The following is a 13927-nucleotide window of genomic DNA, read 5'->3' as shown; positions in this document are numbered from 1 at the left end:
TTATTCTATGATCATGAATATGGAGACCACATTGTTTGGCCAAATATGAAGAGGAGACTTTCTTGTAACCTATTAATGTTCTTTTGATAAATTTGTTACCACTACTGGTGTTTGACACTCATCAGAAATCAGAGCGACTACTTTTCTCCCCTCCTATTTATTGACTCTCCCTCTTGAAGTGACCACATGCTTGAGATTATCAGAACACTTAACAGTGGGTCTTATTGGGATACTAATTGTGTTGGCCTTTCTCTCTTCAACATCCAATACATTTTCATGCACCTATGTCTTTAGAGACTCATAAGCACTCACATTATCTTCAACAAAAATGTCAGTTGTGTCATTCTTGGACTCCTTGATAGTATCATTTATCAATAATTCACCACATTTTACACCCCTTTGAGTTACTGCTTGTTTCAAGCTCTCAAAATAATTTAGTCATTGTAGCATTAGCTTTCAACAACTCTCCCTTTTTATGCTCACCCTTATAGCCCTTCTAAGTATCCACTTGTTTGGTAGATTTGGAAACATTGACAATGACTTCAACAGGAACATCAATTCCAATGTTTTTGATCTCTTGAGAACCTTTAGTAACAACTAACTCTCTCTTTTTCCCACCATGTCATCCTCTTTGATTAAAAATAGGTACATAAAAAACATCCTCAGAGCTAGCATTGATTGCCTTCTCCTCAATGTGACTGCTCTTATGTCCCCTTCAAGTGACAACTTGTTTTAGGCTTTGCAAACAAGTTGACGTGGGTTCATTTGAGACACAAAAGGCATTAAATTTATCCTCTTCATTACTAGTTTTTGAATCCTCCTTATCCTCACCCTTACGGCCCTTGTGAGTGACCACTCCTTTGGGAGATTTAGAAACATTCATAGTGTCTACAATAGGAACATCATTTATAGTGCTCTTGGCCTCATCAATACTATTAGTTACAAATAGCTCTCCCTTCTTGCCACCCTTTCATCCTCTTTGATTAACAGTAGGTTCATTTGGAACATTAATCATATCAATCTTGTATTCTTCAATGATGGCATTCATTAGCTTCTCCTCCTTGAGGTTGCATTTTTGTCCCCTTTGAGACATGACTTGTTTTAGGAACACCGTAGAAGTTGAAGTTGGTTCAATTGAGACACAGATTACATTAAACTTATCCTCATCACTACTAGTTTTCAACACCTCCTTCTTGTTGGAAATATTCAAGACTAGCTAGGTTACTAAGAGAGGAGGGGTGAATCAGTAACCTCAAAATTTTTAACAATTCCAATACTTAATAGCATAAACCAATTACCATTAATTGATCTAATCTACTGCATGAATGAGAAACTAAAAGTATAAAACACTTTGAACACAATATTGGTGACCCAGAAACCTTCCAAATAGAAAGTAAAACTGGGGTGGAGATGATACCTACAAAACTTCAATACTACAACATAAAGTTAGCTTGGTAAGGCTTACAATGATCACTTCTGATGATCTACCCTATTAGGAGCAATTAGGACTGCTAGGTCCACCTTGTTAGAGGTTTTACAAACATACAATGAAGTATGCACTCGGTAAAGAGATTTAAAGAAAAGACTGTTAAGTCTACCCTGTCAAAGAATTTGAAGCTTATTCACCTATTAGGATGAAATAGTAGATCTGACTTACAACTGAATTGCTGATTAAGATCCTTGAAATATCGATCACCTTTGTGTGATAGATATAACTTTGCTACTCCTAATATGACCTTGCAATACACTTTGCTCTGCTGCTACTCACATTCGCATGCTTATCATCACATTTGCATTCATTCTTCTCAAAATCACTTATCTTGGGTATGATACAATACATTACATATATATCAACCCAATTCACATAATTAAAAGGTTGGCCAATACACAAGTTGACACTAATATTACTGAGTCGGCCCAAATGTAGAAACTTGGGAACTTAAAACTGACTTGGTGAATTTTTGATACACAACATCCACTGTCATTACTCAGCATCAACATGAACTAAGCAGAAGTAGAGGCTTAGTTCATACTAATCACTTCAATGTAGTTTCAAACTCGGTGTGCATTGGTGACTCATTAGATACAGTGTAACTCGATGAAAATTGCATTCCACATTTACCATGCCTGCACTCGGTAAACAATACTCATCTATCACTCAGTTAACACTGGCTTTGCTTCACAAGAACTGATGACTTAGTAGACACTATGAAGCTTGGTAACCACTGAACTACTCAGTAGGAAATGTTAATCTTAATACTGCCTGAATTCACTTGGTAACCATTGGAATGCTCAGTCTGAACTGTAGAAGCTTGGTAACCATTGAATTACATGGCAAACAATGGGAACTGCTTGGTAAACATTTGAACTCCTCAGCAAGAACTAAAGACTATTCAAAGAGCTTAATAACCATAGAGAATCTGAATAAGTGTTGTTACTAATAACAAACATGACTTAATGCCAACACTTCTACTCACCCATATAGCCCTTGCAAGTAACCACTCCTGTGGGAGATTCAGAAGCATGCACAATGGGTTTAATAGGAACATTAGGTACAATGTTCTTGGTCTCCACAACACTGTTGGATACCACTAGATTTCCCTTCCTCCCACCCTTCCATCCTCTCTAATTAAGAGTAGATTCATTTGAAACATTTACCACATCAATCTTGTCTTCTTCAAAGCTAGCATTTGTCTGCATCTCCTCCTTGTGGCTTGACTTTTGTGCCCTTTGAGTCACAATTTGTCTTGGGGACTTTAAAGAACTTTTAGTAGGCTGAGTTGAGACAAAAGTTGCATTGACCTTATCCTCCTCACTACTAGTTTGCAACATCTCCTTCTTGTGCTCAGGCTTACAACCCTTTTGAGTGATCAATCACTTAGGAGATCCAAAATCATTCATGATGGCTTCAACAGGATAACCAATTACTATGTTCTTGGCCTCCTCAATACTATTTGTTACAATTAACTTTTCCCTTCTTTCTCCCTTTTTTTCTCACTGTTTCCCTGCTGGTCCGTCTAAAACATGAACACTATCAATCTTGCTTGCTTCAAAACTAGCAATCACCTCCTTCTCCTCCTTTTTTCCTTAAGTGTCACAAATTTTTTCAAGCACATGGAGGAATTTGAAGTGGGTTCAACTGAAATACAAACTGCATTGACCTTAACCTCCTCACTACTTGTTTTCAACACCTCCTTTTTGTGAATTAAGTGTACTATCAATAAATATATGGGGTGGGCAAGTTGAAATGTTTAGGTTCCTTTTTTTATTCTTGAGGCTTGTATGGTACTGGTAATCCTCATAAAGTCTTTCACAAGTACTGAATGCATTGGTCAATGAGAAATATGGATAATTGAAATTTTACAATATTAGGCATGGTCGTTTAGTGCTGATGCTCATAGAATCCTTTATTTTTTTGACAGATAGATCTTTCCTGAGTTTGGTCCTGTTAATGACATATTTATCATGAAAGATGAATAGAAACAGAACAAAGGTGGGGCAAATTTTACTATTTTAAAAAGTTTGATTCATAAAAGTGTTTCAAGGTTGATATTGGCTTTGTTAACTATTAAATTATATGTGTAGGATGTGTACCCGCATCGGTTCACACGTCTCGCAGGAAAGTAAGCTTAATATACCCAGACTTTTTACAGTATTTAGGAGTTTACGTGTATTTAGGACTTTTTACAGAATATAATAGCACAACACAGGGAATGCGGAATTCTATAATCTGCACAATTATGGAGTGAAACTTGAGGCCATTATATAAGATTGACCTTCCAGCATAATGCTTTTCAATCCCAACTGTCTAGAAGTTTAACCAAATGCTGCCATTTAATTTGTCCCTACATATTGCGTTTATTTAAAATAAAAAAATAAGATCTCTTGACAACATGATTTGGAATAGGGAGAAGGTGGCTTATTTTATTGGGATTTGAAGGATTTCTCAATATTCACTTTGGGTTAACAAATTTCGTTTAAACACGTCTACATAGGAATGGTGTCCACTTTTCTTCTTTGTGCGTGATTTGTGAAGCTATGGAAAGGAAGGTGACTCTGGATGACATCACTTCTTGGACCCTATTCATTTGTCTCCTTCGTTGTGGTCTCGCTTGGCATACGTAAGTTGTTAGTGCCTGCCTGAACTATAGCGGAGGGGGCAACATTAAATTAAAATAATAATAAGTAAACCAGTCCTGCACACAATTTTTAATATTTCATTTGCTAAATTATATTCTACTGTTGAATATAGAGAATTGGTCGCTTTTGAAGCATTGACTACTGATATATAATTTTGTGGCAATTTAACTAGTGGTTAAGAGATGTTCACACTTTGGTTTCTAGATAACAAGCGAAAAAGAGATGTGTTGGTGTGAGTGTTGAGCGAAGGTGTAGATGAGATCGTTAGGAAGGAAACACAAGATGTAACGCCCCGCTCGGGAACCCAAGAGAAATAAACCTAAAATGTTACAATGTTTACTGAACTATTTTTTTTTTTAAAGTTTAAACAACATCAAGATAACATTAATGCGGAAGCAATATGAACATATACATCAAATACACATATGCAAATATAGATACAGTTTCAAATTCCTCAAGAGTTCCTTTACGTTGAGTCATATTTAATGATTTTAAATTAATTAGTTTAAGTTCCAAGTATAATGTCTCAAGATCGTAAAGAAATAACAAATACATAAATTGCATAAGCAAATGCATAAGTATAAACCATACAATGAAAGTACATCCAATCAATAACATCCACTGCACATGTCGCAGGGTATGTGAGAATAGATACAATACATCAGAATACATGATAACATATATACTTCATCTAAAAAGAAGTCTCTGAGATAAGAAATAAGAATGATAAAGGTACATCTTCTACAACGAACATCCAACAGCTAGCAATGTGAAGGGGGAACCCAAATGGTAAGAAGGCACTACCTCCCGACCACGTGATTACCTAGTCAGGCTTCCACTCCCACCGTGCAGGGAAGATAATGAACGATCCACAAATGGCTATCAAACATAAAACACTCCTAGGCATGGAATACCTACTAGCCAAAACTATCTCAAAGGTAACACATACTACTCAAGAAGATGAAATAAACCAGAAAGAAAGAACACTCAATCCAATACTGACATCACATAACCAAACATCATACACAAACCAAGTATAAACCAAATACCAAGATCACAAGATAAAGTCAACAAAAGATAATCCTCCTCAAGTCAAAAAAACCACATGTCAAAAGTACAACATAATGAAACACCAATCATCATCAATGAAAGTAAGTAACCACAATAAACACATCCAACAATAAGTACACCACCAGAGATACACAAAAACTACAGAGGAGACTTAGGCTACATACTAGGGAGTGTCATCACATGGCTGCTTGAGTTACCCTGGACTGATCTCTAAATAGACCCCGGACCCTCAAGCGTTGAGTTACCCTGGACTGGTTACTCTGAACCCCGGACCCTCAACATCACACATGTGGAAACTAGAAAGCCCTCTCAAGAAGACGAGGCACTCATCTCATTCCCATCCTTAGTCTATACAAGCACTCAAGGCATGGGTGGATCAAATATCTCTAACTTATCTTTTTAGTGCGTTTCCCCCCATAAATTTTAATTACTAGATTATCCCTTATTACATAACTTGCATTAGGTTACCCTGGTACTGACCACTTTGGGTCCCGGACCCCTATGCAAGCCACTCCCAAGTCACGTACCTAGACAACCTCTCCTAAGCACATAAAAACACAGTTGTGTCCCATACCACAACACCCATAAAGATCAAACTTGGTTCCTTAACAGGCAACCTGATAACAAGATGGATCAAACTAAATCCAAATACACATAAATGCTCACAAAACAAATCTCATAAGTACAAACTCCAATTTGAATCACAAGAATCATCATAACATCTAGCCACATAATAGTATCCAAGAAATCTCACAAAACCTCTGGTGTACATCCTAGACTGGTCGAAATCTAAACAACACCAAAATCCAAAAAGAAATATAGACAGTACATAGAAAACATCATAGTCTCACAGTTGGATTTGATTGATAATATATTGTTGAATTAATGTAAGGTTTCAATTTTTGTTTTTTTTTTTTTTAATTTTTTTTTTTTTTTTTTTTTTTTTATAATTTTTATTATTTTTTTAAAATTAATTAATTTTTTTTTTTTTTTTTTTTTTATATATTTTATTATTATTATTATTATTATTATTATTTTTATTTTTATTTTTAATTTTTTTTTTAAATTTTTTTAAATTTTTTTATTTTATTTTATTATTATTATTATTATTATTATTTTAACTAAGTCAAATTTCAATAATTTTGTTTATTAGAAGAACAACCCTTCTAATAAATTTAGATAAAATATTATATATGAAAATTTTAAGAATTGTATTATAATTCTATATTCTTTATTTTATAATATTTTTCTCAACGAACTTCATAACAATATTATTTTAATATATACATATTTTAATAATATTTACGATATTAAACTGATAGGAAAAATAAATTGAACCCTTCGAATTTTCAATCCTAAGATTTTCATTTCCAAAAACAAACCCCTTCCAAATTTAAATTTCTTAATTCCATTTTAATTCAAAACCCAAATTTCAATTTAATACTAAATTTCTTTCAGAAGTAAAACAAGGTTTTCTAAATAGTTTTTTTTTTCAATCCCGATTCCCAGAAGAAATCAAATCGCAAAAGATTCAGAAGAAAGGTAGCAAGATTCATTCAATAAAATTTGAGAAAGCAATTTCCAACAAGCACGAAGAAGACAAAGATCCGAAAGTGTTTCTAGAATGGTTCACAAACCCTACCTTGATCTGATGCTAATAATCTGGTGAAACCCTTGCTAATCCGAACCCTTCCAAGCTTCCAAAGATTTCTTTGCTCCCCTTTCCAAAAGTGTGTTCCCTGAAAACCTGTCCCCCTAATAATAACCCCAAAACCCTCTAATATAGAATTTAATTACCTTTAGGGTTTCTGTCTCCACAACTCTAAAATAATAATTATTTAATTTAATTAATTCATTCATGCACAATTAATTTTCCTTTTAATTAAAATTATTATTTTATTATTCCTTTCATGCACGTTAAGTGAATTGTTAAATTACTTTATTTAACTTTCCACTTTACTTTAATAAATTTATAACTTTTTAAATCTCATGTGCACATTATTAAAATATCTTTATTCAAGTTCACATTTTTATCTTTTAATTAATTTTATTTTTAACTCATGCATAATTCATGCGAACTATAATCTTTATGATAATTAAATATCTTTTCACTTTTAATTTCATTTTTAGAAACTTAATTGGTAAAATATTTATTAACTTAAATAACAATAATATTTAGCATTTATTTTAAAATGCACTCTAAATATATTATTATTAAATTAAATAAATATAATCACGTTCTAAATTTAAACTTTAACTTTTATCTCCAATATTTAATTCTCTCTTATTTAATTAATTCATTCATGCACAATTAATTTTCTTTTTAATTAAGATATTCTTTTATTAATCCTTCATGCACTTTAAGTGAATTGTTAAATTACTTTATTTAACTTTCCACTTTGACTTTGCTTTTAAAGTTAATTTATAATTTTAATCTCATGCGTACTTTATTAAAATACTTTTATTCAAGTTCACCTGTTTTTATCTTTTAAATTAATCTCTTATATTTAAAACTCATTCATGCGAACTTAAATCTTTTCCATAAATTAATATCTTTTTTCCTTTTTAATATATTTTGAACGTTTTAATTTGATAAATATTTATTAACTTAAATAAAAATAATATTTAGCATTTATTTAAAAATGAACTCTAAATATATTATTATTAAATTAATAAATATTATTACGTTCTAAATTTAATCTTAAAACTTTTATCTTCAATTTAATTCTTTATATTTAATTAATTTCTCAATTAATTAAATATAATTAAATATTCAAAAAGTCATAATAATTCTTCATTAAATTAAATTATTAATTTAATCTATTAATTAGACTTAATTAATAGAAAATACATCAAACACTCACAAAACAACATACACACAAAAATACTCACGGGTTTTAAAAAGGGTAGACAGTCTGTTACGAGTCCTCCTTGCAGGACAAGTATTATAGGCTTATGGCTAGGATTGGACCTGATCATTATCTTCCCATTCTCACCATTTGAGTATTTGTAATAGGGCACGCTCATCCTGGAAATTCAGGGAAGTCGATGCCCGGTACCTACATCCTGCATAAAAGACAAGCATGTACATGTATATAATATATCTAAACTAAACAGACAATGGCGGGGAGTGGTTCATCGTGTAGATCCCGACTAGCAGGTGACTACGACTCCCTCCCTTAACCACATCAAACACGTCAGACAGAAAGATAAAATAAACACACACACCATACACATGCAAGTATGGGGTAAGTATAATAATCACAAATCTAAGATCAAATGCGTACATATAATAATGAATCTCTATCAATACAACATAATTATCATTAAAGACATCATGTTAACATTTTTATGAAAGAAACCACATTTACTAACTAGGATCATCAAAATACCATTAACAACACATGAATGAAATCAACTAAGCAATAATAACCGATGCATTTGTAATCAAAGTCATGAAATAATATCATAATAATGTAAATCTCGTATCTCTAAAACTAATCAATGCATAAAATTAGCTTAAAAGAATTTGACAATGATAATAGAATGTGAACTAGGGGCAGGCACTACAAAATGCAAGTTGCAGTAAGGCTGGGTCTTATGGAAGAGAGATGTAGAAGTGGCTCCCAATTTTTTTTGGGAATTTCTTAAAGCTAGTGGTCTTATTGACTTATACTATATATTCAAGTTCAACATTTTAGTTCTAAAATTTAAGGAATGTATGCATTAAAAAAAAAGTTAAAAAATTATTTTCCATTAAAACTATATTTTAACTAAAAATCTAAAATTTAGATGTTTGACAAGTGGAAAAATATATTCTTAAGCTGGTCGGACTTTTACAAGAAGATTCTGAGTATTTCCATAGCAAAATATAATTTTTCTCATGAGACCACCCACTTCATAAAAAATAGAGCTTAAGCCCTCCTCATGGGACTGCATCCTAAGTCCAATTTGGCAATTCCCTAGTCTAAAAGTTTTCTTTGTACTTAATATTAAACATAAAAGTGTCTCTCTTCTAATTTTTTAATTAGTACAAATTATAATTGAGAATCTTTTCCTATTTTCAAACACTAGTTATTGTTTAACAATTAGAATTAGGTTTTCCAAAAAGGAAGGGCTATAGTTATGCAAATGAATGTAAGAAGTTATATATTAGTGCACTATCTTATTGGTGCCATCTTCACATGAGTTTTCCTTTCATCAAGAGATTTTCTAGTAAAAATTCATTGCTTCATTATACATGGTTGATCTCTTGTTATGTATCATTGTATTGGTTATTGTGGTTGATTATAATAAGTTGGATTTAAGTTTTTAGTCTTCCTTTAGATCTTTTGTACTCCTATTTTGTCTATTTCAAGATTTATTTTTTATTGCATCTAAAATATTTTTACATCTTGAAATATTAAGTTTAGAATATTTTTAATAATTAAATATTAACATTAAGAAATTTAGGCTTCCGATCTTTTATTTCAAAAAAGAGAGAGGTAGACATCAAGTAAGCCTACCAATCAATAATCAAGTCGTATGACACAAAATTGCAAGAAAAAAAATCAAGAAAAGATTCATAGAGCATCAAGTAAAATGATCATAAATAAGAATAAAATTATAAATCATTAGATCAACGAGAAACAATGATAGAAATAAAACATGTAGATTTTTGATAAATTGATTGCAATGCAATAACATGAAATTATGAAGGGTTTTGAATTTGATATAACAAATCTTCACACTTCTAAATTTGTGAACTTGTGTATAATATTATATAAATTCAAATCCCTTAGAAGAAAGAAATGAAGCTTAATTAATTTCATGAATTCACTTGCATAAGAAATGGGGTGGAAGAGTGAAATAAAATGAAGTTATTCAACATTTAAGGAAATTAAGGAAAAACTTTTTCATATTAGTAAGAAAGAGAAATAGTTTATGAAATGATTACATATCATTCGAATATTCCATAAAGACCTTACAACATGATTATAAGGAAATGAAGGGTGGATTTTCAAATTGAGCAAACTAATAACTCTATTTAGAAATGAATATAGAGTATTACGATTTGCATTAATAAAGCAAAATACATTCATTTCAAGTATGATACAATATAATCTAAGATAAGATTTTGAAAAAAAAAAAAACAACATAAATTTAGTTTACATTATGTCTTTTAGATATGTTTTCATCATTGAAATAGTTCCTAATATAGGAAAAAAATGTAAATGAATTGACAAATGCAAAGGACTTCTAAATCTTCTATATTGTATACAATGTTATATTTTACTTGAGTGACATCAATATTAATATCCAAGTCTTTTATCAAACTCGCCATTATAATGGACACAACCTTTATCATTATCATTTGGAACATTAATGATAATTAAGGGACTATGCACTTATTTTCATGGAACCTTTGGTGAAAATATAACGATAGATAAGAGGGTTATTGTACTACATGTTATTATTCTATTCAATTAATATCTAGTGTCATAATTATTAGGTCGAGAGGCATTTACAATGAGAGCAACAATTCCCATCCTGGGAATATTTCGAGTAATCTATGTAAGGGAAAAATAAACTTGGATAGTTACAAACAAACAATCTAAATTTGAAATTAAAATAGAAAAGTTATTTTGCATTCCACATTCCAATATCCACTAAATGGAATAAAAAATTGAACTTCCATTTGGTGATCAAATCATTTAAATTAAACTACCATTTGACATCATTGAGCTGCCATTTAATATGTAATTTAACATTAAAAAATTAAAATTTAATAATAAATGCAAAATATGTATAGATGCATGTTATTTTTATTTTATATAAAATCAAGATTGAAATTATATTGAATGAAAAAGATATAAATGTAGATAAAGCTTAATTTTAATTGTAGAGAAAATAAATAAGTGATTTTTAAAAAATAAAATAAATTTAAAAAATATTAAAAAAATAAAAATAAAAATAAAAAATAAAAAATAATTAAAAAAAATTTTTTTTTGTAAAAAAATTAAAATAAATAAAATTATAGATAAATAATAATACCAATTAACACATTTATGAAGAACTGTGCATGCATGTGCATGTGACTGTTGACAGCACTATTGCATCTGTCAGTGAAAGTAACTACATTTGTCAGTGCGATAGTTACTACTGGTGACAATAGCAATAGAGCTTTTGGGGAGGGGAAGAGAGTGGTGGTGAGGGGAGGTGGCCTTTCACCATGTGTTTGTATTTTGAATTTATATTTAATCTTTTAAAATGTCCTACTATAAGGAGTGTGGAGTGGCAGGGGATAGTGGCCCTGTCACCTAGATTTATTTTATTTCTTTTCTAATAATTCGTAGAGTAAAAAATATGTTTGAATAGATATTTTATTAACCATGATTTAGTGTATTTTATTTTAAAAACTTGAAAAGTTTATGAAAATGAAGAGCCATATTTTGGAATTTGAAGAGTCAAAATGGAAACTTGAAGAATATGTATATGATGAAGAACACATGTAGATAGATTTAGATTATAGATATAAGTTGGTTTAGATTATTGTTACTTTATGTTTTCAAATGTTAGTTTTGTACAACCTATGGTACATTCGAATTTGTAAATTTACATATTATGAATTTTGATGTTACGTTGCATTTTCTAAAATTACATGTGGAGGACAATATCACCATATGAATGTTTTAAATACTAAGAGTTAAAAAAAAAAGTACATTAATATGTTACTGTATTTTTATCTTCTTCCTTTCCTTTCTAAACCCATCATTTTAGGAAATACATATAATATCTCCTAAAAAGAGGGGTTTAGAAAGGTAGAAGAATAATTTGAAATGATCATTTATCTTACATTGATGTTAGTTTACATTTTGTAATTTTATGTATGGAAGGAAATGCCACCATATCAATAATATTTTAATGTTAATATATTATTTTTTAATATAGAATGTTAGCTTTTATTTTATTTTTATTTTACGTTTATGTCATGTACTACTCTTATTTTTTATAACTACTAATAGATTAATTATGTTACATTAAGTATTATACTTTTTATATTGTTCTACAATTTATTTTCATATGTTAGTATATTTTTATCTTGCTCCTTTCTAAACATATCTTTTTAGGAAATACATATAATATCTCCTAAAAAGAGGGTTTACAAAGGTAGAAGAATTATTTGGAAAGACCATTTATTTGACATTTATGTTAGTTTATGTTTTGTAATTTTACATATGGGAGGCAATGCCACCATATTAATAATATATTAATTCTAATATATTCTTCCTTAACAAATTGTCAGGTTTTGTTTTATTTTTGCTTTAGGTTAATGTTATACTAACTTGTTTTTTTTTTAATGACTAAAAGATTAATGTTAGATTTAACATTAGACATTTTTTCATTGTTGAACAAGTTGTTTTACAATTATTTAAAAATTATTCATTGAAATGTCAATTTTGTTGTAATCATATTTAAGGAAGATACAATTGAGAATCTAATTAGCATGAAGGTTGAATGTGCTCCATTGAAGTGGGGTGTTAGGGTTTGTGGTTTGAAGGCACAATAATAGGATAAGTGTCAAATAGAGATGATTCAACATTTCATTTTTAGCATGATCATTTTGTTATAGATGAGTGGACTAAAGAACCACTTGTGGAGCAAGTTACTATACACTGTATTTGTCCCTGCCACTTGCCATTCCATTACTAAGATGTACAAATGTGGAGGACTCTATTGAAGTGAGAGAGAACTATTGTTGGTGGCAAGGGACTATCAAGGCTACATTTTGAACCCCACTAAGCCATGAAGATTTATCTAAAGTTTATTTTCTTGATACTATAAATTTGAAACCATATTCACATTCAAACTTGAACCCAGGGTTGGATTAGGTAGAAGGTGAATGGAGGTCTCGACAATGGAATTGATTTATTGTTTGACCTTTGTTTTTTTTCCATTCTTTGACCTCATAGAGGATGATATCATTCATTGGTATCATAATTTTTTTTTTGTAAATGAGAGAATACAAATATAATGATCATATTTAACTATATATTTCATTTATATTATTTAAGTCCATGTTTCAATATGAATACACCACCTACATACATACATTTATTTAACATGATTGTTTACTTTATATTATAATGCATTAGTTCACGAAAAAACTAGATTCTTCATTTATTTTGCACACTTCACTCTATATTCATATAATTAGAAAAGATACTATTGTAGACCTCAAAGAGAAAAAATAAAGGAAGACTAGATAGAGGAACAAAAAATAAAATGCATTTCCAAGCAGAGTGCATTGCCAAGCAGAGAGAGAGAGAGAGAGAGAGAGAGAGAGAGAGAGAGAGAGAGAGAGAGAGAGAGAGAGAGAGAGAGAGAGAGAGAGAGAGAGAGAGAGAGATGTTAGAAGTTAGAAGAAGGCCTCAATAAATAGTGGAAGAATTGGAAATCCAATGCAGAGATGGAAGAAATATAGAAAGAAAAAGACGACATTGAAATAGCCTAGTAATCCTCCATGAAAATGAAGTAGAATGTGAGTGTCAAGTAAATGATGCCCCACCAATTGATGTTGAACATGAAAATTCTAGCTCGCTACAATGAGTTTCTAGAACCCCATAACATGAAAATATTTTGAGAATGATGATGATGTTGAAGGAACTATTAGAACTATTGCAAACCCAAATGGTCTTCTTGATAGTGAATTTAGAAGATTTTAGATGTGGGTTAG

This window comes from Cupressus sempervirens, chromosome 6, assembly GCF_028749045.1.
Source record: "Cupressus sempervirens isolate cs-2001-9-10 chromosome 6, ASM2874904v1, whole genome shotgun sequence".
Taxonomy (NCBI): Eukaryota; Viridiplantae; Streptophyta; class Pinopsida; order Cupressales; family Cupressaceae; genus Cupressus; species Cupressus sempervirens.
This window is presented reverse-complemented; position numbering follows the sequence as displayed.